This window comes from Suricata suricatta, chromosome 1, assembly GCF_006229205.1.
Source record: "Suricata suricatta isolate VVHF042 chromosome 1, meerkat_22Aug2017_6uvM2_HiC, whole genome shotgun sequence".
In the NCBI taxonomy this organism is placed as follows: domain Eukaryota; kingdom Metazoa; phylum Chordata; class Mammalia; order Carnivora; family Herpestidae; genus Suricata; species Suricata suricatta.
The window spans coordinates 173,009,848-173,036,764 of NC_043700.1; positions in this window are offsets into that span (position 1 = coordinate 173,009,848).

Sequence of the window (26,917 nt, forward strand, 5' to 3'; positions counted from 1 at the left end):
ATGTTCCACACCTAGCAACCTCTTTCTTCCTCAGACTACAAAACCAGCTTAGGGCCTCTACACTTGATATTCACTCCTCAAGGAAAGTTCTGACTCCTTAATTCCTCTTGTCCAGAAATTGTCATTTTTCAAGACATGGCTGATGCCACTTTACTTAAACTCCCTATAACATCACCCACTAGCCAATCTCTAATGAATGACTATGACTATGGTGTATATCTCAAAAAAGATATTGGAGATAGGACACTACAGAGGTCATTAAGTTAAAATGTGGTAATTAGGGTGGGGCCTAATCCTATATGAATGTTGTACACAAAAGGGAGATTTGGACACAAACATGTATGATGGGAGAAGAACATGTGAAGATGAAGGTAGTGATCAAGGTGATGCTTATACAAGTCAAAGGACACGGAAGACTGTCAGCAAGCCACCAGAAGCTCGGGAAGAGTCGTGGGACAGATTGTCCTCACAGCCCTCAGAAAGAGGCAAACATGCCAACATTTTGATCTTGGAATTTTAGGTTCTGTGAGACAATACATTTCTGTTGTTTAAGCCACTCAGTGTATAACACTTTGTTACAGCAGCCCTAGCTAACTAATCCAGTGGTCCAATTATTTTTATAACATTTGCCAATAACTGAAACCATCTTAAGCATCCATTCATTCCTCCACTGGAAAGCAAGCCCCCAAAAAGAGACCTCTTTTTTCTTGTTTCTGGCTCTACCTTAGTACCCAGACGGTGATTAACATGTATAGAGTAGCCACTCTATAACTATCAGGGGATGATTGAGATAAATAAAGAAGGAATAAATGACTGTAAAGCAGGGTATAAATTACACAGAGCCACACACTGGAGACAACAATGTAGGAACATTTTCTGAAGACTTATAAGCAATATTATTATTATTATTATTATTAATTAAGTCTTCAAGTTATTGGGATATTTAGCAGTACTAATTTTACACTGGAACAAAACTACTTGCTATATTTACATCTCATTGGTATTTCAGGAAAATTTACATTTTAAGAATTACACAGTGCCAACCAAGAAAAGAGGCAGAGCTAAAATAAAACAAAAGCACTTACCTGGAGTCTCAGAACTGCAATTCAGGGAGCACAGATTTGGGCAGCAAAACCCCAAACTCTTCTGTCCAGGTACAAACATTAGGGGGGTTTAAAGGCAAAAGAGAATCCATGTATACTTGTTTACAATGAATTTTGATTGGTGTCGATGGCAGAAAACTAGTCATGGCTACACATAATTAGTGGGCTCACATATTGTTTGCTTAGGCTGTGTCTAAGCAAAAGTCCAGTACTGTAGCAAGTTTTAGGTGTCTTGGAGTCCTTGGACTTTTTGTCATTGACTGAGCTTGGACTGAGCTCAGAGTTCAGGGTTCTACCCAGTGAAGACATACATAGGCCCATATCCCTAATGGCCTCCAGGCTCCACTAACATAAGTGACTCCATTTTATTTCACCTTCCACAAAAGTTTATTTATCAGTCATTATATTTATTTGGGTTCTTGAGTCATGGTTGCTTATAAACGTGAACTTCCAGAAGTTGCTCTCTTTGTTTTTCTTCTAATTCTATTCCTCAGCTGTTCTAGTTCCATTTTTGTAAGTGTTTTCCATGGGTCTCCATTAAAACCTTTCAGAAATCTAACATTCGCTGGAAGCTTTCATTGAGTCACATGTGTGGCGCTCCACACAATATATCTTTAATTTGACTAAAATGAGAATATAAAAAGAAAGTCCTCTTTATTTTTGAAAGGAAATTACATTTTGTTACTGTTTACATGGTATAAAAGCAACACAGGCATCTGATGTCTGTGTCATACCTTTTCTTACATGCCACTCATATCCAGATGTAGGCAAAATGATCACCATGTCTTACTATTAGGAATAAAGGGTCTTCATAACACATCTAAAGAGATAAAACACTAAACAATTTCACCTTGTGGAACTATATAAAAATGGTCACCCCAGATGCCTTACATTGCATGCTCCAGAAAATAAATGTATTTTGTACCTGAAAACCTGGCAAAATTCAAAACATTTCTGTCTTTAGTGTACATAATCACAAAATAGCCTAGAAGACAAGATATCTTTAATTAATATCTACTACATGAAGAGGATTTTGACTCACTGAATTAGTTGCAATTCACTATATTTAATAAAGGGATTTGAGCCATGAATAGATTGGAAAGGCACATTAAGATCTATGCTCTGTGATAGTGATGATTTTGGACACAAACACATCACATGGTTGTTTTCAAATGGTTATTTATAGTATCCCCATGTTGAGACCAATGAGAAGTCGTTTTTCCATTAGTGAAAGATTGACACAATTTAAAAATGCAACTGTATTTATCTGCCTGATTTTAATTATGATGATAAGTTCCCTCAGCTGGATTGGAAAACCTTTATTAAGGTAAAAACAGGCCCTTTCCCTTATCTTTGTCATATTTTAAATGCCTATCTTCTCTCTAACTTGGTTGTTAAAATATCCACGTTCCTCTCCAATGAGACAAATCAAACTAGACCAGAAATTCATTTTTATGATCTGACCCAGCCTCATGGACTTGAATAAGTCTTGTTTTTCTCTGAGTTGCCTGTTGTAAAAAGATGCCTTGGAGACAGAAGTATTTAACAGAGAACATGGGTTTACAAAGTTTGCACCATAAAACCCAACATTAACACTGCAAAATCAGGAGTAATGTTTTTGTTAGGGATTTAGCCAATTACAGAGATGTTTCCTGGTTCATTTACTCTGGTAAGAAGGAGGCAGGATGACCCTATTTATCATTCATGTATCTTGGGGTAGAAGATGCTTTGTTTCTCCCCACTTATCTATAATTGGGACTTGTGTTCAAATCTCATCCCCTAATACACATGTAAGTCTGTTCATTGATTTTTCCAATTCAGTATCATTAATTTGATATTTTGTTTTATCTGACTGTATGGAAAGAATGGTATCAGCTTAATAAAAGATTTGTCATAAATAAGTAAGATTTGGGGTATTGTCTAGTTTGTAACACTGATTTTTTTAAGTATGTCCTGATGAGAAAGAGGATAGCTTCTTTTTGAATTTACCAAAAAACAGACAGCCATGGAAAATAAAGGTGTGTAATGTTAGCAATTTCTATAATAATTAACTCTTGTTTTGAAGAGTTTGTTAGACTAATAAATATATGACATTGCTTTCTTTTCCAGAATATTATTTTATGTCTCCCTGATGATTTTCAGTGTTTAGTTTATATTAAGATTTTTCTTGTTTTTTTCTAAATTTGGAGGGATTTAATTTCATTTTATACAAGCACAGATTTTAATCTGGGGATCAGAGATTAGAAATTTTAAATTAGGATTAGAAATTTTTTCCAGATGATTGTTAAAAAATTAAGTAGAATATTACTCATTATAATACTACTCATTTCTGTTTTTATTTATTTTCTACTAAGGACATACTTAGCTTGTAATTGCGAGTTTATATCTTTTGACCACCTTCACCCATCCCTTACTTTAGTCTCAGGTAGTTACATTTTGTTTTGCTGATTTGAATGCAAGGTATCCACTTTTGTGAGGTCATCTGCATCTGTGCTGGAGTGTTGTGAAAATCCTGACTTGCTCTCTGTGACTAGATGCTTTTCCTAGTGACCATGTCACATTATCCTGGGAAACCTGTTTTCATTAATTTATTTCTTGCAGTACCCCAATCCTAAGAGTGCCAAGTGTTGTCTTTAGTGCAGCTTGTAGCCGGGGCCTTTGAACAGGAGAAAGAAACAGGAGAACACTTCAGTGCTAAGAGCGAATGACTCTGGCTAGTGGGTTATAGTAACCAACAATCCCAGAATGGGGGAAGGTGAATGCCTTTTCTGCGATAACAGACAAAATCATGTCATACATTGCAGGAGTGTCCTGGAGCACGGCTGTAAGTAGTGTTATTTTCTGAAAATAGCATTGCAGAGGCCTCATCTTCAACTTCAAAGGACCTAATCCTTGGTAGAAGAGAGATTTGAAGTTTGAAATGAGAAATATAAGTTGCATCCTTGGTCTGGTCAGTTTTGTAAAATTTTAAAAAGTTGAATAATCACTGGAAGACTTTCTTTCTTCTTTGTAAAATAGGAGAAGGAACACTTATCCCACAGACTATTTTAATAATTAAGTGAACTCTCCCATAAATTAATGGGCTTTCTGTGCAGAATCAAAAAATGGCTAATATGCCAGAATAAAATGGGTTACCACAGAACCATATAAAAGACTAAAACCTCATTAATCTGATCATTTAAGAGCCCTTAGTTTCCTATAGAATGTTTTAGTAGAGAAATATTCAGAACATCTTAATTTACTTTTAGCTCCAGATAGATTTTGTTAGCTATTTATTTTTGGTGCAATTTTCATTGCTAAAGTTAGTGATCAAAAGGAGTCTAAAGCTCATGATAAATCATGGACTAAAGTTCATGATGCTGAGGACCATGTTTATTTTATTAACCACAGAAGCCCTAGAATGACAGCAGTCAATAGAAATATAATGAATCATAGACATTTAATATTTTATACATTTTCACGTATATCAGATGAAATTAATTTGAGTAATAGTTTGTATTTAAACTAATGTATCTAAAACATTGTCATTTTATATATAATCAACTTAAAAATTTTATAGTACTTGAAGTACTTTTCTTTTAGTTAATTATAATTAAATAAAATTTAAAAATCATATTCTGTGTTACATTGCCACATTTCAGACGCTTGACAGCCTCATGTAGCTGGTGGCCCCCATAAAGGTCAGTTTATGATCAGATCAGCTTCAGAGCCTACCACAGAACCTGGTACAGAGGAGGTACTCAATATACATTGAATAAATGAAAAAATGAAAATAATCTCCATATTTGTCTATGTGTTATGTATAGCCAACTGTCTTCCATTAAAACCTCACTCTTATTACTGTTCAAATGAATATTTTTCTAATTTTTTTCACATTTATTTATTTTTGAGAGACAGTGAGACAGTGCGTGAGTGGGGGAGGGGCAGAGAGAGAAAGAGACACAGAATCCTAAGCAGACTCCAGGCTCGGAGCAAGCTGTCAGCAGAAAGCCCCTCTCGGGGCTCAAACTCACAAATTGTGAAATCATGACCTGAGCTGAAGTCAGACTCTCAACTGGCTGAGCCATCCAGGGACCCCTCAAATCACAATTAAAATCTTCCAAAAGTAGTAACTATGGAGAAGATCAAATACCTAACCAAAAGATCAACTCACAGTTCAGATGAAGATATTTTGTTTAAATATCTCCCCAGCCTCATATTTAGGGTCAAAATAACATTCAATATATAAAGAATATACACAAAAAGATTTATTTTATATTAAAAATAAGATAATAACATTTTATTATGTGCATAATAATGAAATCATATGTGTTATAATTTTTAGAAAAAGAAAGTTATTTTAACCAATTAGCTTAGTGACAAGTTAGAAATATCTTTTTTTAAATTAAAGTATCATCAGCAATGCCTTTACAACAGCCTAGAAATTCTAAGGCATTTGTGTTAGCAGATCTTTCTGATATTTTCTGTATTTTTTGGAAGTTCTTTAAGTTCATACAAGTTTCTAAGACACAAAAGATCAGCAGAAACTAGTAGAAACATCAAGGCACTTACCTAAGTGTTGATTACCAACAGTGAAAAAAGTCATTGAAAGAATGGATATGGTAACCAAATTCATGAGTAAAGGAAAGCCTAAGTCCTAAAAACCTCTAATGTCTACCCCGAATCCCTATAACTCGGGGCGCGTGGGGGGCTCAGTCAGTTAAGCCTCCGACTTCCACCCAGGTCATGATGTCACGTTTGTGGGTTCGAGCTTTGCGTCGGGCTCTGTGCTGACAGCTCAGAGCCTGGTGCCTGTTTCTGATTCTGTGTCTCCCTCTCTCTCTGCCCCTGCCTGCTCGTGCTCTGTCTCTCTCTGTCTCAAAAATAAATAAAACATTAAAAAAGTTAAAAAACAAATAAATCCCTATAACTCAAAGTGAAAACATGGTTAGGATACTAAGTACACTATAAGAGAGGTTTTGCCTCCTTAGTTTACAGAAAGAGTCCGTTTTTGATGCAAATTTTTTGTGTTAAAATTAAAAATCCATAAGCACATGGAGCAAAACGGAGAGGCAAAGTTACCTTCAAAAGTTAGTATGGCTCCTAAGCCAGCCAAGCTTTATAATAATCCCACTAAATACACAGAAACTTAAAGGCGGTTGTCAGTGAGGATGGCTATTGACCGGTGTTGATCACTGGAAACAGCAATGTCGTCGAGGTAAGTTCGGCAGGACCCATGTGAGTACACAAAGAGAGGACTCTGCTTTAAGACCCTCTCTCTCTATCCAGGCAACAAAATTTCCCAGCATGATCATACATGTAAACAGTGGTGATTAATTGACTCCAAATATTCTAGTAATTTTTGTCTGACACGGAAACTTCAATCATATTAAGTGTCTAATCTTGAGTCTACATTCAACAACAAACTTCTCTTGATAACCTGACTGTCAGGAAGAAGAATACGTCCAGTGGAGATTCACAGAATTCTGGTGTACAGGATCTTCTAACATTACATATCAGCCTTTAGACGTGGTTAGTGTGAATCTGTACCTATGAGATAAATCCTCTATTGAAGAATTGACGGTTCACATTTTCAAGGCTGGAGGGTTGGGAGGACCAGACACTGAACCAAAAAAAATGACAGGGTAATACCTACCACCCCATGAAAACTCCTCTGGCAAACTGCTAGACTTTTCCATGGTAAACAAACTCTGACTTTGCCAAAATGACTTCCCGTAGTTGTTTACATTCATAGGGACTCTTAAAAGGAACAAAAATGAAACCCAGTAAAATGGATATTGCTACCTGTGTACAATGCTGTTTTTTTTAAATCACATAATGCTCTAAAGTTATAAGCAAAAAAAAAAAACATAGAATTTAAAAGGTAGATACCTCTATGAAGAACAGAATTGTAATCCATACTAAAACTACATTAATGGAACAATGGATAAACTGACAAGGAAGAAAATTATTGGTCTGGAAGATAACTGAGTCTTTTTCATTATTATCAATCATTGATGGCCTTAGGGGTTTGCTAGATTCTGTCGGTCTACTTTGTCAGGAAAAAAAAAAGGAAGCGGAGGAGAGAACAGATATTCATGGAAGACATTTAAGAATAATTCAGTTACAAGGCAACTATTATAAAAATTCTGTTATTTTCTGCATCTCTGTCATTTTTTTCTCAACAAAAATCATAATACTGCTTTGACCAAAAAGAATCCAAAACCTAAGTGATAATCCCCATTTCCAGGATGACCTTTCATTTTTATAAGCTGATATTTAAATTTTTAAACACCTGCTGATGGGAAAAGGCAATGTGTCACAAGTCAGAGTAGTTATTTTCAACAGCAGAGCATTAATTTCTTTTGCTACTTTTGTGCTTACACTGCTGAATTTATTCATCTACTACAGCTATTTCTCAAGCAAATAGGACTTTTTTTTAAAGAGTGGATTTTAGGTAAAACCAATGGCTGTTCACAGCCATTTTTGTACAAATGAAATTATAAAATTATTTATAAGTAAACTAATATTAAGAAGAAAAAAAGGTTTCTGCTTTTGATCTCACATTATTCAAACTCTAATATCAATCATTTCTGACACACTCAGCATGTTTTACTTCATTCTTACTCAAGAATAAAAATTAAAAAACTACTAGCTTAGCTTTAAATTTTGCATTATGAACCAGGAAGCCTACCTTATATTTCCTAAGTAGCATTAAAAAAAATTGCCTTTCTACCAAAGAAACATATGTGTTTGAAAGCTTGTAATCCAATTGACTTTAAAGCATTCTAAGTGCCTTTTAGGCATGGATCCCTGGCTATGTAATAGATGCACAGCACCCTCAAGATCACTGCTGATAAAGGATAAGCATGCAACACTATGTTCTCCTTTGAAAGTAATGGTATTTCCAGCTGAAGGCTGTGTGAATGGGAATTTGCTAATGTAAGAAATCCTCTGAAAGTCATATTCTACATAACTTTGCTTTAGAGTCTTACTTGCTTCTTTTTACCCTATAGAGGAGCCACAAAATCCAACTAGTTTTACACAGACTTGCTGAGTTTCAGCTTTTCTCTCACTTGGGTAATTCTTATGACCAAATTGCTCTAGGATTTGTGTCACTGAGGAAAGAGAATGGTCTGAGTAACTGAGCAAGGAAGGTAATTTTATTCTGTTCAAACTTCCTTAAGCTATCAGGTTTTAAGTGAAACAACCATTACAAGCAGTCATTGGGTTTCTCTTTAATTGGTCAACTGCCTGCAAGTTATCTTGAGTGGGCCAGCAATGCTTAGCTTTCACAAAACCAGTACAAGTAGAGTGCATAATTCAGCGACCAAGATATTATGGAAATTTAATATCAAAAGTGTGTCCTTGATGTTTAAATGCTCTGTCAGATTTCAATTGACATTGGTTGTCACTGTGATTGCAACAGCAGAAGAAGGAGCAAGAATAAAATGGTCATGGAATGTGACTTAAACTCTATTTTTAAAAAATAGGCTCCACCAATGCCAAGTTTAAGGTACCTTATCACCAAACTGAAAAACCTTGACTCTTATGAATGATTTTTAAGTGGTCAGGTTAGTAGCAAAAGTATCAATCTAATTTAGAAAGGCCAGTGGTCTCTCTCTGAACTCTATTGTCTTGGCACCTTGTGATATAACTTGGGACCTGAAATTGGCTATTGGTTCCTCAATAGCCTCCACTGTGTAATGAATAGACCACAGTCACAATGCATCTTTGCAATTGCTTCACAGGAACCTAGGCTGGGGATACTTCTGTACCACGGGCTAAACCCATCAGGGTAGATTCAAAGCTCTCATAAACCAGGAGCACCTCAATGAAACTTTATCATATTGACACAAAATAGTGATTACAATTTTTTATTTATAAAAACATTCTAACTTCATGATGGTTTATGATGCATCCACTTGGCTAGGCCACCTGCCCTACCAGGATGGACTAAACGGCCAGCAGGCATTCTGCAGGATGTGCACATCATCTGCTAGTTGTTCAGTCAAGCATTAGTCTAGTTCCTGCTGTAGGGGGAGTTCGCACATGGAGCTAAAGATACTCATCAGTTGACTTTAACTTTATTACATTTTGTGGGCCTGACCCAATCAGGTAAGCCTTTAAAATTAGGGACTGGGCTTTTCCTGGCAAATGAGATTTCAGATAATAACTGAGCCTGCAATTATTCTCTGCATCTTCCTTTCCTGACTGTCTGTGAACAGATAAAAGCCTCAGCTCAAGCCTGTGGGTTCTACAAGGGCCTCAGCTTGCCTTCTGCATGACCTACAAATTTTGGACTTGCTTAGCCAGCACACATGCCAATTCCCTGTCATCTCTCTATCATCTGTCTGTCTGTCTGTCATCTATCTGTACATCTATCATCTATATATCTTCCTACTGCTCTATCTAATCTCCTGATTCCACTTTTGTTTCCGTTGAACCCTAATACAGACCTCCACAAATTAGCTGCTATACTCTCTGAAGATGCTAACCTGAAAGTTACAAAATTAAATAAAAGCTACTGGGATGCATCTGTATTATTTTAATCCCCCCCCAAATGGCATACATTTGAAACACAGAGTAAAACTATGGATTTATTCCACAAAACAATTACTGAGGGCCTGCCTTATTCTGTTCTCTGTATTGAGAATATAGCAATGAAAACACCAAAGTGCTGCCTTCATGGCATTCACAGTGAGGTCTGAGGAAAGACACTGCCATTACAGTAAGAAAATATAGAAGTCAGATGGTGATAAGGGTTAAATGAAAATAAGCTTCCAGGTGGTTTCATATGCTTTATTTTATAATTATTTACTATAGTATACATTATATTTCACCCAGGATTCACTGTGTGTTATATTTCACTCTTTACAAAAGGATTACTAGGGTGCCTGGGTAGCCCAGTTGGTTGATCATCCAACTCCTGATTTTGGCTGGGGTCATGATCTTTTGGTTCAAAGGATCACGTTTCGTGTCTGGCTCTGCACTGACGGCAAGGAGCCTGCTTGGGATCCTCTCTCTCCCTCTCTGTCTGCCTGTCTCTCACTCTCTCTCTCTCTCTCAAAATAAATAAACTTAAAAAAAGTTAAAATATTTTAAAAAGATAAAACATCCTAGAGGAGGTTTGGTGGAATAAGAAATAGCAGAGGGCTGGGTTGGGGACAATATTATCTTAAGTTGTCCTGTCAGGGAAATGAGTTTTGAGCAAGGTCATAGACAAAATGTTTTGTAAATCAGGGTCCTAGGTTTGGAGTCACTGGTTTCTAAGAAAGATGTAAGCAAGATCCACAGGTCACACACGGTTCAGTGGGACTTGATCATGATTTTTAAGCATCTTTAGTGCAGTAGTTTGTGATGCTTTCAAGCATAAAATTTACATTGTACCTCACAACCTAACACAAATGTAGTTCTCTATGTAATGAGTTTTCATTATCTTCAATGATGTACCAGAATCCTTTTTCCTTTTCTTTTTATTTCAATAATTTGTTTGGGGAAGTATTCATTTATGTTTTGCTTCTTTTCTATTTCATTTTGGAGAATGCTGCTTTTAAAACTAAATTGGTTTCCACACTTGTTAATGAATTACAGCCTTAGCCAAAAGTAAATACTGCTTAAATTTTCTTCTGATATTTCTCATAGAGAAACTGAACAAAGGTTATTTCAAATGGCATGCATTGAGAAAATTTTGCTAAGCTAAATATCCATAATTTGAATAACCTTTTTTCCCCTTTGCCATTGACTAAACTTAGTAGTCTAATGACATTCTGCTATTTTAATTATTTTTAAGCTTCTTACTCTGAAAATTTCCAAACCTTCACAAAGTAGTGAGTATAAAACAAGTGTACATGAACCTGTCCCTTAGCATCACAACCATGATATTTTATCATCGATTTTATTCATTATCCCCAGCTTGGATGTGTTTTAAGATTGGTTTTATTTGTTCTGCTAGCATATTTAAAGTATTTTTCTGACACAGAATAACAAAAGGCACACAAACATTTTGCTATGTGTCTCAAACAAAAATTCTTTTTTTATAACTTCAAAGCCATTATTAATACGTGAAATAATTAAAATGGTTTCTAATATCACAGTTCACATTCAAATTTCCCCAATTGTCTAAAAATAATTTTTTACCGTTTTTAAAAATAAGGATCTACAAATAAGTCATTGTAATTTTGGGGTTTTTAAAAATATTTTTAAAATTTACTTAATCTAGGGTAGCCCTTCCTTTTCAATTGGCCTGTTCAAGAAACTAAGTCAGCATTCTATAAACCATGTCATACTCTGGGTTTCACTGGTTACATTCTCGTGGTGGTATTTAACTTGTTCTTCTGTCCCCTGTTTCCTATAGACTCAGAGATAGATCTAAGCATTTGATAATTAAGGTTCCAATTTATTTATGAAAGAATGATTCATAGGTGCTACTCTATACATAATATTTCACTAAATCAGGAGGTAAAATATATCAGCTGTTCAGTTTGTAATAATCTAAAACTGGACATCAGAGTTCAAGTGGTGATACCCTGATCCCTTTATTATGAAGTTTCCTTAAAATTTTTACCTAATTTTCTTTACTGTCCACAATTAAGCATTGTTTAAGTCAGATATTTCATTTCAGGTTACAAAATTGTGGTTTTGCTAATTCTACCGTTGCTTTTACATCTCTTACCTGCAATTTCATCTGTATCAAAGAATGGTATCTCTCCCTGACCCTCGTCCCACCACCCCCATTATGCGTATGTAACTTACCCTAAGAAACAGAATAAATGCTTACTTTTTCCTCTTTAATTATCTCATTTCAGGTTGAGTTGGTGCCTTATCAACACCCAATACTGACTCCTTAATTTAACTTTTTTCATAAATTTTATGATGAACTTATGAGTGTTGTATATTTAATGATGTGCTTTAACCAATTACAGTTATAATTTTATGTTGATGCTGTTCCTTTTTGAGCTAATTTTGTTTGACTTTAAGACCTTTCAAACGAGGCTCTGTGTCCTTTAGAGATGATGACATTTGTCTTTCGAAAGAAAGAGTTCAGTCTCGTCCTTACCATTCACTTCCCCACTCTATAAGAAGTCATTTTCTAAAGATGCATGGATTCTTTGGTTGGGGAACTCTGTTTAGATACCAACATATGGGCACTGGGGTTGGCCATTGCTTCTGGGTTGTCATTGTGTCTAGGAGTTTTAAGTGGACAAGCTAAGAAATATATTTTTAAAAGGGAACAATTACAAATTAACCTTAATATTTATGTTTTATACTTACCATTGCAAGCCTTTTGCTTTAATTTATTCTCTTATGATGAAATCTTAGTTCCTAACATTCCATTAATTATTTGCTTTGCTTTGTAATTACCATATACCCAGTGCTGCTCGAATGCTTGTTTTGAAAACGTCTATTTGTTCCAATATGAGGTAGGGAGCAATCCGAGTTTAAATGTGAATTTCTCATTTGCTTCTGCATGATTTGATCTGCACAAAACACTAGGTAAATGCAGACAACGGCTCCAGGCTGAACTGAGTCACATAGAACGACAACAAACAAATAAACAAAAACTCACATGCTTCAAACCTTTACCAGATACTTGAGGTCAATGCCTGTATTTTGAGCCCCTCTCATCTCATGCAATGATGTTCCCTCCAATTTCAGATAACCATCCATCCATTTTCTCTACCTCCTAATAACTCCCAACTGCAAACTTTTCAATGTCCACTTCACAAATGTCAGGTCTTATTCAAAGTACAACATTATATGTATTTGTCTCTTAACCATTTAACCTGTGTAAAATTGTACTACTCTTTTTAGTAATTTCCTCTCTTTTTTTAAATATATTTGCACTTGCAAAGTTTCTTATGTTCCTAATCTCTTTTCTCTCAAAAGTTTCATGGCTTTTATTGTAGGATTTTGCATAGCATGGTGATTTTAATATACATCATGTTATAGCACAACTGACTGTGAATGTCAAGGTTTCAAAATAGGAATACTAATATTATTACTGACATTAAGGCTGCTGAATGAAGTTTAAGATTTCTTCACAGGTTTGTAAAAAGTATATAGAATTTACTTCTATCTCAGTCTACCCTACATTACTGCCTTCAGGTCTGGATAAGTAGGGCCCCAACCCTAGCTCCTACATTTCAAGAGGCACTACACTTTGGAAATGTCCTCCCTAGAATTGTCTAACTCCCCTTCCAGGGAATGGGACTGAAATTAAGCAATACTATGGTCCACCTTAATCTCTTTCAGAGACTTTCTGCCTTCTACCTTCCTGTGGGGTTGTCCATATACCTCAAAGAACTCCTGGACTTATCCTTATGAAATTGGCCTGGAAATCCATAACTGGGTCCAGATTCCAAGAGGACAATCTGATAAGAATATTAATCCCTCTAAAGTATTTCCTTTTGGGGCAGAGGGGGTTTATATGTGATTGATCTTCCAGAATGGCATTGACAGCTTTGTCTTGTTCTGCAAATGCAAGCATACACTCACTTGCATTCACAAAAGGACGCACACTTTTTATGCTCTGTGTAGTTTCCTATTTACACTTAATGCTAGAGACTATAACATATGAAAGTATAAAAATCTATCTCAACCCACGTGACAGTGCTGACTCATTTCTTTTGCAACCGCATAATACTTCATTGCAGTGTGAAATAGCATTTCTCTTTTAATGTTTTTATTTGTATTTGAATTTCTTCTAGTCTTTTTGCCATTAAAGAGCCATAATGTATAACTTTGTGCAAGTCTTTTAATATTTTTACAAGGTTATCTTTGAGATATTTTCTTGAAATAGGATTCCTGAGTCAAATGTGATAACAATATATCCAGATATTGTCAAATTCCTCTCCCAGAGGAGGTAAATGATTTTTCTGTTCTCACCTCAAGCACGACTTCTTGTTGTCCCACAGACTAACAGAGAATTTTGTTAATTTCTAGATTTTTGGCAATAGAATAATTAGGAATTTTTCTCAATGGAGATTAATTTGCATCTTTCTTTTCAAGTATCAGGATGATACTTTATGTACAGCTAAGGGTCATTTGCATTTCTTTTATTTGTTAAATTTCTCATCACTTTTACCCACTTGTTCCATTTACTCTGTTGGAATTCTTTCTCACATTTAGGAACTCCATGTATTTGGAATATTACCTCTTTACTTATCATAAAAGTTTCAAATATTATTATTCCTTTTATGTTAAGTTTCTTGACTTTGTTTTTGTTTTTTTTTAATCCGTTGAAACATAGGTTGTTTTTGTGTTTGTTTGTCCACTAAAGTCATCATTGTTTTTGTTATTGTTTTGTTTTTTTATTGTTTATTGTTATTCAAAACATGGGAAATAAGTTTTTTCCAATTTTAGTTTATAAAATAATCTATCATTAACATAAAGTGACTTCACGCTTTTCACATTTAGATATTTAAACCATTTGGTATTTGTTCTGGTATAGGTGAAGTAGAAATCTAGTTCTAATTTTACAGATGGTGATCCAATCTTGGGAAAGCATTTTTTTTACTTTTTTAATCTTTCTCTGCATAAAGTATTGGTTTCTAAGCATAATGAATCTCTTTCTAAATATTCCAGTGGGTTCTATTGGTTTCTGTTTATTCATATCCAAATACCTCGTGCTTCCAGTGATGTGGCCTTTATGGCCCTTCTGTTTCAGGAATGTTCCTACAGCCACTTCTTTGCATAGTTTATTATTATTCCTTGCATATGTTTTATTTTTTATTAAATTAAATTTTTTAATGTTTATTTCAGAGAGAAAGAGAGAGACAGAGTGAGGAGGGAAGAGGCAGAAAGAGAGAGTGACACAGAATACACAGCAGGCTCCAGGCTCTGAGCTGTTAGCACAGAGCTCAACGTGAAGCTTGAACACACAAACTGTGAGATCATGACCTCAACCAAAGTCGGACGCTTAACTGACTGAGTTATCCAGGCACCCCCCCTCCACTGCATATTTTTTATATGGACTTCATAGTCAATTTCTGTAAGTCCAGGAATAATACATTTTTTACTATATTCATTAAAATCATAAAATTTCTAAAACAAATTGTAAGAGAATTAACCTTTTTATGATGCCATCTACCTTTCCATAAAGATCACATCTTTCCCTGTGTTTAAAACTCTTTGTTTATCAGAGAAAAAAATAAAACTACTGATCTTAAGAAGACTAGGGACCAGTTGGGGTGCCTGGGTGGCTCAGTGGGTTAAGCATCAGACTTGATTTCAGCTGAGGTCATGATCTCAGAGTTCATGAATTCCAGCCCTGCATCAGGCTCTGTCCTGACAGTAAAGTCTACTTGGGATTCTCTTCCCCTCTCTCTGCCCCTACCTTGCTGAGGCCCTCTTTCTCTCTCAAAATAAATAAATAAACTAAAAAAAAAAAAAAAAGACTAGGGACCTGTTATCAAGTAGATAATTTTCTCAAGTACCTAGAAACAGAAGTTCAGTTCAGAATAAAATCAAATAATATAATTTATGCATACATTGTCAATAACTACTCCAGGGACCAAGAATAGAATAACATATGCCAGTTTCAATGAGAACTGTAATGCCCAAACCCAAAAATTGGAGAAAAGTTGGTTTTAGAAGACTACTATCTTGAGAGATTTGAATTCTGGGACAACAGGAATTCTTTTGTCAAGGATACATTGACAAAAGATTAAATTCTCTGAGTTCTATTAGTGACCACTATTTCCTGGGAAAGTTGAGTTTTAATTAGATGGCTACTAATTGCAGCTTAGTATATCCTACGGCTTCCGAAAAACACATGGTGGCAAGTATGCTTGGAAAAATCTGAAATAAAATTTTTGGACAAATGGCAATATGTCATTAATCTCAGATACTCCAAAACCTTGCTAGAAACAATGCAGTGTGTGTGTAGCTAAGAAGTAAAAAATAAAACCAGTTAACACTTTTTTCCACCCCTGTACCCAAGAAGAGAGTCTGTAAGATGTCCTCTAACTAGTTCTCAGGCATTCACCAGTACCTTCACAAGTTAGTTTCGTTTCCTAGTATTCAACTGCCACCCACTCTCTTTCTGCCACTACACTATTCAGCCAAGGCTTTGTTAAACTCCCTTAAGAGGGCTGCGGTACAAATGTACTTTACGAGAGTCTCATTGATGAGTAAAGACACAAGGCATGGTAAAAACAAAACTAGGCTAAACTAAAATCAGAAATGGTAACACACACCTTCTACTAACTGCCCTGCCTTTTATTAGATGATTTGAACTTGGCTTATTCTCAGTCACCTTTCTGAGCTACATTTACAAAATTCCTCATTTGTAAAATGGGAATAACTGTATTTATCTTACTTACAACAAACAGTTGGGAAAATTATATTAGTTTGTTCATATAAAATTTTTTGAAATTGCCAGCACTATAAAATGTGAAATATCATTTAATGTTGTATATTTATCTTATAATAAAAAGAATTTATGCTTCTTATGAAATATGAGAAAAATAGAACAAAATATGCAAAAGAAAATTAAATCCATCTATAATCCCACCAACGAGAGGAAATGATATAATAATTTCTTCACTAACTGATCGTGCTTAAACTCAGTACACACACACACACACACACACACACACTGAAATATCCATACGCATTCAAACATTCATACTGGTGATATCATATGTATATTCAGAATTCCCTATTTTTAGTTTTTCACTCAATTTTATATTAAAACCTGGCAAAGTTACCTTTATATTTGTTTAGAATGTCAAGTTCATTCTGATATGTTTCTAATGTTGTCTATGTAGGATTATCTCATTGATTGTTATTTTTTAAATGTCGCACTCATCATAAAATACATTATAGTTAAATGAATTTGGCCATATTAGAGAAACTTCATTTTTCACATGATATTAATGATGGAGATAAAATTAGATACTTTTCCATCTTCTATGCTATAACTGTCTAAAGGTGAATAGCTTTTGAATTAATATAAAATATAACAAAAGCATTCAAGTTTCCACTGAGTGCCTCCCCCCCCCAGACACGCTTAAGCCTAAATTTAGTGAGGAATCTTTAAAAAAAATTTTAATGTTTATTTATTTTTGACCCAGAGAATGAGAGAGAGACAGAGCATGAGTGGGGGAAGGACAGAAAGAGAGGGAGACTCAGAATCTGAGGCAGGCTCCAGGTTCGGAGCTGGCAGTACAGAGCCCACCAAATGGCTCAAAATCATGGACCTAGAGATGATGACCTGAGCCAAAGTCAACACTTAACCGCGAGCCACCCAGATGACCCGTGAGGTATGTATTTTTATTAAGGTAGAACTTACATAGAATAAAATGCACAGATCAAAAGTACAATAGGATGAGTTTTGACATATAAGCAGACCCTCAAGGGTAACTACTGCTTATATTTATACCACATTGATTTGTCTATTCTTGAATGCAATGCATCTAATTGGAATTGTACAATATGATTTCATATTTTGTGTGTGTGTATGGCTTGTTTCACTCAACATAACTTTTTTGAGATTTATCCATATTTCTGAGTGAATAGGAAGTTAAATCATTTTTATTATTATGAAGAATTCTATTTATGAATCTGAGACAGTTTGTTTTCAGTTTGGGCTTATTATAAACAAAATTATTAGGTACATTCTATACAAGCTTTTCTGTGGGTACATTTTGGGTGGATACTTAGGAGTGGGTATAGTTGTTTAAGAAACTGACAAACTGTTTTCCAAAGTGACTGTACAATTTTACACACTGATCAGCAATTTAGAAACACCTCAGTTGCTGAATAACCTCACGAATATTTGATTTGGTGAATACGTTTAATTGTTGGTATTTTGGTGTCTTTGATTTGGTATTTCATTGTGCTTTTAATTTGAATTTCCCCAAGGACTGATTACATTGAGCACATTTTCACATGCTTAATGGTCATTTTTATATTCTAATGTAGTGTCTATCAAGTCTTTTGACCCTTTTTATGGGGTTATCTTTCTCATTACTGATTTATGGAGTTATCTATATATTTGAGATAGAAGTCCATTATTTCTTCAGGCATTTGTTTTTTGGTCATGCTCTCTCTCTTTTCCTCCTTTTTTAAAATAGGATTTAATATGTGTGTGTGTGTGTGTGTGTGTGTGCACGTGCGTGTGCACGGGTGCCCAAAATTGTGGGATATTGCTCCCTGAAACACTGAGGTTCAGCTTTTTCAATATTTCTCCTATTTCCTTTAATTCAATAATTATTAATCTAACCTCAAGTACAACTATTTCACAGTATTAAATGTGTGATAAAGTCCATTCACTATTTTTTAAAGCTTACTTATTTATTTGAAAGAGAAGGAAATAGTGCAAGTGAGAGGAGGGATGCAGAGAGAGAGAGTATCAAGAATCAGCACAGAGCTCAGACCTATGAACAATGAAATCATGACCTGAGCTGTAGTTAAATGCTTAATTGACTTAGCCACCCAGGTGACCCTAATTTTTATTTCTGATATTATACCAAGAATATCCACTTAGTTACTTTCCTCAAAATTCAAATTTTCCACTTTTCCCCAAAAAAATCTCTATACATGTTCATGTGCGAGCACGTGCACACACACACACACATACACACACACACACACACACCTTTTTTTTCAATTTAATCTCTTTTATTACCATATAGCAAAGTAATTTCTTGGTATACAGTCTTATGCATTTTATCATATATGAAGATCCACTAACCACTCAGAAAGCATAACAATTTCATCACCCCCACAACTTACTTCTGCTAATCCTCTGTATCTACACCCTGCCCCTCCCAAATTTGCAACCTTAATTTTCTCTTACTGAGATTGTCATAAAGTGGAACCATATAGTATGTGTCTACTTGAGAGCCATTTCTTTAACTTTACATTATGTTTCTAAGGTCATGGCATGTAACAGTAGTTTATTCATTTTTACTGCTGAGTAATATCCCACTGTATGAAGGTACCACGGTTTGTCTATCAATTCCACCTCTGAAGAATATCTGAGTTGTTTTCAGATTTGGGTAGTGATGAACCCTGCTGCCAGGAACAATTTGGTGTAGTTTTTGCCCTTAGCCCATCCAGAGCCTTTCCTCCAAGATGTAATTCTTATTTCTAAGATATGGGCATTTGGGATCTCACTAAATGTTTGGAGTCCTCAGTGATGTCTTACGCCTTTGCCAGTCCAGAACTCCATCATCTCCAAACATGACAGGACCTCTGGAAGGTCCCTTCAGCTCTTGGTCCTGCAGGAGCTTCCCTCCACTGGGCCTCATAAACCCTTGCCCTATGCATATGTCGTCCAAGTACCAACCAAGTCCATGTGAAGAATCCCCACTGAGACTTCTCAGGTCCTTGTCTTTGCTGCTCTGTCCTTTCTAGGACCATATCCTGAACATTCCACCTACTGAAGCAACCCTACACCCCATACTCTGCCTTAACTCAGCTAGACTGTTCCCTTGTACTTGAGCTTCATCGCAAGGTGCTAACATCCAAAACTGCGCCCAGAAAGAACATGGGCAGAATCTATGTATTTTTCTTCTTTCAGGGATCACACCACCATGGCCCTTTTTGTTCAATACATGCAAGCAGTTACATTTTGTTCAGCTTTACAGTTGCTTACAATCGGAATACAAGTCTGATACCAGTTATCCCATTGTGGTTGGGAGCCATAAGTTGAAGTATGCATTTTAAAAAGTTTTATTAATGTTAATTTTTGAGAGATAGAGACAGAGTGTGAGCAGGGTAGGGGAAGAGAAAGCAGGAAACATAGAATCCAAAGCAGGTTCCATGCTCTGCACAATCAGCACAGAACCCAGCATGGGGCTCAAACCCACAAACTTGTGAGATCGTGACCTAAGCCAAAGTCCAACACTTAACCAACTGAGCCCCAAAGTATGCATTTTTATACTTTTTTAATAGTTGGAATATCTCTGAGAGGCTGCATGAGTGAGTAGTCGGATTAGGATTTAAACAACAGTCTATGAATTTCAGTCTATTTTTTATATTACAGCCTCTCATAGTTGTTCCTATTTCTGCCACATCCTAGAGCTTAGCACTCATACATTTTACATAAAGCTGTTTACTTATTTTTAATATCCTTAATTCCATTTCTCCTGTAATGTGTGGTAATCACAATATTCTATAGCACAATTATTATTATTGAAAAGTATAACATAACCACCATTATTGTTAGGAAATTACTTTCTACTTTTTGATCTTATTTTAAAAATTCTCATTTTGTACCATGCCCTTATCTTTAATCCATGCAGTGCTTCTTATTAGAAGAGCCTAGAAAACTCATAAAACTCCCAGAAACCCAGGATAACCATCGCATAAAGCTTATTTTAAAACAAACAACCAAGTATTAGACTCCCAAAGCATTAAAACACATTCACTTTTTCAGACATAAATAAATTACATCCTATTAAGTAGTAGAGAGACGAAAAAAAGTCCTTTATATATTAACAGTCACGTGGGTCTGTCTGCATATTTTGACTGCATTAATACTTAATTTGTTTCCTCTCCCTCAGCTATTTTAAGTTGTCAGCTTTAGTCATTTAAATTCCATGTTAATATTATTTTGCAAATCATTAAGCCTCTACACATTATTATTTTTTTAAGTTTTATTTATTTTAGGAGAGGAACAGACAGCACAAGCAGAGTGGGGGGTGGGGTGGGGGGTTGGGTCCAGAAAGAGTGAGAATCCCAAGCAGGCTCCGCATGGTCAGCACAGAGCCTGATGCAGGGCTCAAACCCATGGAACTGAGCTGAAATCAAGAGTTAAATGCTTAACTGACTTAACCACTCAAGTGTTCTTACACTTTTTTTAAGGACCACGATTTATTGGCTTTTCACACCAGCCAGTTTCTGCTTAGCCTGGAGCAGTGAGAGTTACCAACTCTCTAGATTTCCCAGTTTTACCTTAGCTGCTCTCCATCAGCTCCCACCTGGAGCAAGTATATCAAATGCATTTTTTTTTCTAATAGAAAAGAAGAGGGTTAATGGAACAATTAATAGCCATCGATTCCAGCTCTGCAAGAGGTTTCGAAGAGGAATCTGCCTCCATTAAGTCTTCTCAGAAGCACAGTTGAAGAAAGTCCATTCCTTGGAGACTCGAATTCAGACAGCTGGTAAATGTTGAAGCTAAAATTTAAACCTATGCTTGACTTTAAGACAAAGCTCTTTTCAATAGTGCTTGAGACTACACTCCACATTAAGCTGAAAAGCAAAACGAAAAAACAACACATCTTCCCTGGAAGTATGTAATTATGCCATTTAGCAGAATAATCATGAATTGTTTCACAGAAAGAGCAATCAGCAGTTCCTTTGTGCCTTCATTCTCGAAGTATTACATGTAACTTTAAAGCTTTAAAATATATTCAGTTTGCGGAAAACAAGATAGTTTCTTGGTTACTTTACACTTTACAAAAGTTACCTTCATCACTCGGCTTATTTTGACATTCTCAGTGTTGCTTTCCTTTATTAGCTTCATTGTGTTCTATTCTGCCTGCTTTTCCAAAAGTTTTGGAATTATATGCTTCAATACTATTACAGTGCCTAATATGTTGGTACTTTAAAAAAAAGAGTTTAGAATCTTGTTAATCAGTGAACATTTTACATGTAAAGGAATCCTAACAATGAGACAGATGCCTCAACTTTCTTCCAAAAGAAATGTTACACCGGAAGTGCATTCTCACTTCCAACAAAATCCTATAGAGTGGCCGGAGATATCACAAGTATATTTCACTTGAAAGCTAGCCTTACGACATAGTTTGCCTAGAGAACACATAAACAGGGGAGCCTGGGTGGCTCAGTCAGTTAAGCGTCAGACTCCTGGTTTCTGCCCATGTCATGATCTCAAGGTTTGTCAGATGGAGCCCTGCATCAGCCTCTGGACTTACATACGGAGCCTGCTTGGAATTCTCTCTCTTTATTTCTGCCCTTCCCCTGCTCTCTCTCTTACTCTCTCTCTCTGAAAAAAAAAAAAAGCACTTAAAAAGAACAAAAAATCCACATTGCTCACACAATAAATGCTAGAAAGAGAAGGACTTTAAGTCTCCAACTTCAGCTCCTACTAGAAGACTGAAGATTTAAATAGAGTAAATATATGCCAACAGTATCAATAGATAACAGGCCACTATTTTAATTACGGGATAAGTGGTTCCTGTTGGAAAGTTTAAATCTCTGAATACCAACTTCTTAAAATCATGTGTCATTTCAAAAGTAGCAAACAAAAGGGGTGCCTGGGTGGCTTGGTTGATTAAGCATCTGACTTCACCTCAGGTCATGATCTCGCGGTTCACAAATTTGAGCCCCATGTCAGGTTCTGTGCTGATGGCTCAGAGCCTGGAGCCTGCTTCTCATTATGTATCTCCCTCTCTTTCTGCCCCTCCCCTGCTCGTACTCTATCTCTCTCTCTCACTCTCTCTCAAAAATAAATAAAACATTTTTTAAAAAGTAGCAAACAAAAAAAGCACAAAAACAAGTGGGTGCCACAATAACCATCAATCAGCAGAACTGAATCTAATTGTAAATAAATTTGGGGGGAATAAATAGATGATAAACTAACTTATTGATGTATTTTCTTTTACCAAGCAGTAGCTCACACCTGCTGAGTTTGCTGTTCATAAGGTTTACTTCTGATTTAAACAGTTAACATTTCTCCATTTAAACCAACAATGCTGTGTGTAGAAAAACACTATGAAGTAAAATATAAAAGCAACTTTCCCTATATAAGACATTGATTTTTAAATAACTAATCAAGGGTTGAGGTTATCCCACAGGAAGAATCAAGACAAAAGTGAAACTAAGATTAATAAAGTGATAAGCACAATTTCACTACTTTACAGTTGTGTTTTTAAAGAATTAATGAAATGACTCAGGGAACAATGTTAAATTTAATTGAGGAGCATGTAACTAATGAAATTTAATAGATAGCTAGTAACTAATGAAGATTTATAAGGTTTTTTCCATTTTCTCAAGAAGGATTTTCGATGTAAATAGAAGCAAAATAATTGTGTCCTTGTGCTTAGGAATAAATCTGGTCAAATCTAGGTGCAGAGACACTCGAATTTTCTCCTTGATATTTCAAGGTTACTCTGAGGCATGGGAAACTCCAATGCAGCCAGATAAAGTTCATCCAGACTTAGTGACCTTGATAATGGCCAAATTTATTAAAGGCTCTGGGAACAAGTGACTCTCTGAATGAAGCTATAGCTTATGTTTTGGTATTTCATTTAAACTGTAGCTTGAGTAGATATTGGCATGAAATATTTGATTCCTCAAGGAGTCTTTCTATGGAACAAGCTGAATGGAGTGCTGGAGGCATCCCTACCTACAAACAGAAGGATAACGGAGAACAAGAAATTAAAGTGAGAATTCTATCATACACAGAGCTGCGTGGCACTAAACCCAGAATGCCATTGTTTGAGCATCAGAGCACTTAGCCTCTAAGGAAAAAGTTGCAAAGGACGCTACAGTATTCGGTGCATACAACACAGCGTGGAGAAGAGTCTGGTCTCTAGACTCATTGTAAGGCTGCAGTTATGGGTGGCTTATTTATGTTCTGACACAGCCTCTCTCTGATATTCCAGGCCGTTTTTACAAACTAGGCTGCGAAGGGAAGGTCCTTTGATAATCATTTAAGCAGTAGAAGAAAATGGGAAAAGAAACTGTGAGAGCTGCTTGATGCCGCAGAGTCAATGTCTGTGACTCAGTGTCCCGGGATTGCCTCTTTCTAAGGACAGTTCCAGGGCTAAGACACTCGCACGCACAGAAAACAAAATGAAATGAGAAGGCTTGTTCTTCTGCAAAATGCAACGTATATGAGTGCAACAGCTCAGTATTTTTTCCTCATTATCTACTAATTTGTCTTATCGGAAAAGCATAGTTAATGAAATAGCCTATTTCCGAAACCTGTGAGCCTAAGATTTTGCATTTATTTTTCAAGGATTCATTGATTCACCAAGTGTTTTTTTATTTATTTTTTAATTTTTTAAGGTTATTTATTTTGAGAGAGCAAGAGTGAGAGACCGAGCAGGAGAGGGTCAGAGAGCGAGGGAGACAGAGAATCCCAAGCAGGCTCCGAATCACCAGTGCAGAGCCCAACGCGAGGCTCCATCTCACAAACCGTGAGATCATGACCTGAGCCTAAAACAAGAATCATATTCTCACCTGACAGAGCCACCCAGATGTCTCTCACTGAGTGTTTTTCAAATAACTTACTAGGTTATAATCCTTACAACAAAACTCCAAGGTACATATAGCTAATAATCATCTTTGAAACATAGAAATTGAGTCTCAAAGAAATCCAAAAATTTGCCCAAATCCACAAAGATAAAACCATCAGCACCAGTATTCCAGTCTCGGATATTTAATGCTGTCTTTTTAAACAATTCAAGCATATGGAATCTCTAATGGTTATGGATGTTGCCTATTTGGAATATCACCTTTGTAGCATTTTTTAAAAATTTTATTTTTGAGAGAGAGAGAGACAGAGTGGGGACAGCGGGGAGCAGAGAGAGAGGGAGACACAGAATCCAAAGCAGCCTCCAGGCTCTGAGCTGTCAGCACAGAGCCCAACGTTAAGCTCGAACGTAGGAACAGTGGGATCATGACCTGAGCCAAAATCAGACACTTAACAGATTGAGCCACCCAGGTGCCCCTGGAATATCACCTTTGATACTGTTTTATACCAACACAAGGAAGGATGTCAGGAAAAAATTGATTTTGATACAAATTTGTAATTTTTGTGATATTTAACACAAAATGTCAGCTAGAAAGGACTATTCTTTATAGTTTGTGGAATAACTCAAAGTACTATGAGAGAGAGAAAGTTCTATAGAAATCTCATATATTTCCAATTAATAATCAATGAGAACTAAGTAAGATCATTTCCATTTCTGTCTTTATGATCAGTAAGTTCAGAGCTAAATTTAATCAAGTAAAGTATTTCATCCCTGGCTTCAATTATAATGACATCTGCCTTATCTAAATGGTCTAGAAGCTATTTTCATCTTCATTTTAACTTCACCCATTTTTTTGAAAGCTATCACAAAATTTTTGAATATTGTGAAAAGGTTAAATTGGTCCCCTCTACACTCATGGTAGAAAGAAGGAAAGGCTAAAGGCATGATATTAACAAAGCAATCCACAGAAAACTAGCAGGGATCAGATTGAAATAATCTCCACTTATATTTGAATGTATAAATTATGCCAGTATATGCTCTCTCTTAATCCATTGTATCAGTTATCTTTTAAAATGTGTTAAGATTCATATCAACATTTGATTACAGGAGTCCTCTAAAGTTCTCTATATTATGAACCAATAATACAATGATTGTAAATTATGTTATAGATCACTTTTCTATCCTGATAACAAATTTGAATTTCTATTCTCTAAACCTTAAAATTTTGAGAATCACGAATGTTGAGGTGTCTTCCAAGTTAATGAATAGCCATTCCACAGCTGTCCCAGACAAAGCTAAATGTCATTCCCTATCCACTGGCTGCTGCCTCCTCCTGCTAATATGATTTCCACACAAAGTTGTTTTAGACATAAAAAAAAAAAACTTTTGAATAAATTTCTTGGTTTCTACAAAAAACCCGATTTATGATTGCTGCTTTAAGTGTATTTTTTTTACTACATAACATTCTGTTAAACAGAAGCATGTTTTAAAGCTCTTTATTTTTTTAAGTTTATTTATTTTTGATAGAAACAGAGACAGAGCATGAGTGGGGGAGGGGCAGAGAGAGCAGAGACACAAAATCTGAAGCAGCCTCCAGCACAGAGCTGTCAGCACAGAGCCCGACTAGTGCTCAAACCCACGAAACACAAGGTCATGACCTGAGCCAAAGTCGGACACTTAACTGACTGAGCCACCCACATGCCCCTAAAATCTCTTTTCTCTTCACAAAGTAACAGCATGCTCTGTTTTTATGGAATCAGTACTAGTTTTGATTCTCTGGCAACTGTTTTTCTTAGGGTGATCTCCCATTGGCTACCCATCTCAATTAATAATCCCATCAAACATGGACTCAAATTTGTGGTCAAGGACTCTTGATTCATTCTTGAATCATGATCAATAACAAGTACCTTATTGTGGCTTGAGTCCTCCTTGCCCTATATTTTCTCCGCCAGATGATACTTCCACATCAGTCAATAATAAAAACCAATAGGGGTGTCCAGGTGGCTCAGTAGGGTGAGCGGCAGGCTTCAGTTCAAGTCATGATCTCACAGTTTGTGGGTCTGAGCCCCTCACATCCAGATCTGTGCTGACAGCTCAGAGGCTGGAGCCTGCTTCAGATTCTGTCTTCCTCTCTCTCTGCCCCTTTCTCTCTCTCCCTCTTTCTCTCTCTCTCTCAAAAATAAATATTCATACATACATACATACCAAAGTCCTATTTCTATTAACTGTATAACAGCATCAGTTTAAAAAGAGAAATATCTTTTTAAAAATCATGAGATCTATCCTTCTCTGCCTGACTTATTTCGCTTAGCATGACACCCTCAAGGTCCATCCACTTTCCTACAAATGGCCACATATCATTTTTCCTCATTGCCATATAGTACTCCATTGTATATATATATACCACATCTTCTTGATCCATTCATTAATTGATGGACATTTAGGTTCTCCATATGTTTGCATTCATAGGTCTAACAGGAGAGACCTGGCAGGGGACCATGGGGAGAGGAAGGGGGAAAGAGAGCGGGAAAGAATAAGGGACAAAGATCAGGGGAGATTACTGAATACTGGAGACGAACCATGGACTGGAGGGGGAGGGGGAGGGGGAGAAGGGGTGATGGTCATGGTGGGGGGCACTCGTGGGGAGAAGCACTGGGTGTT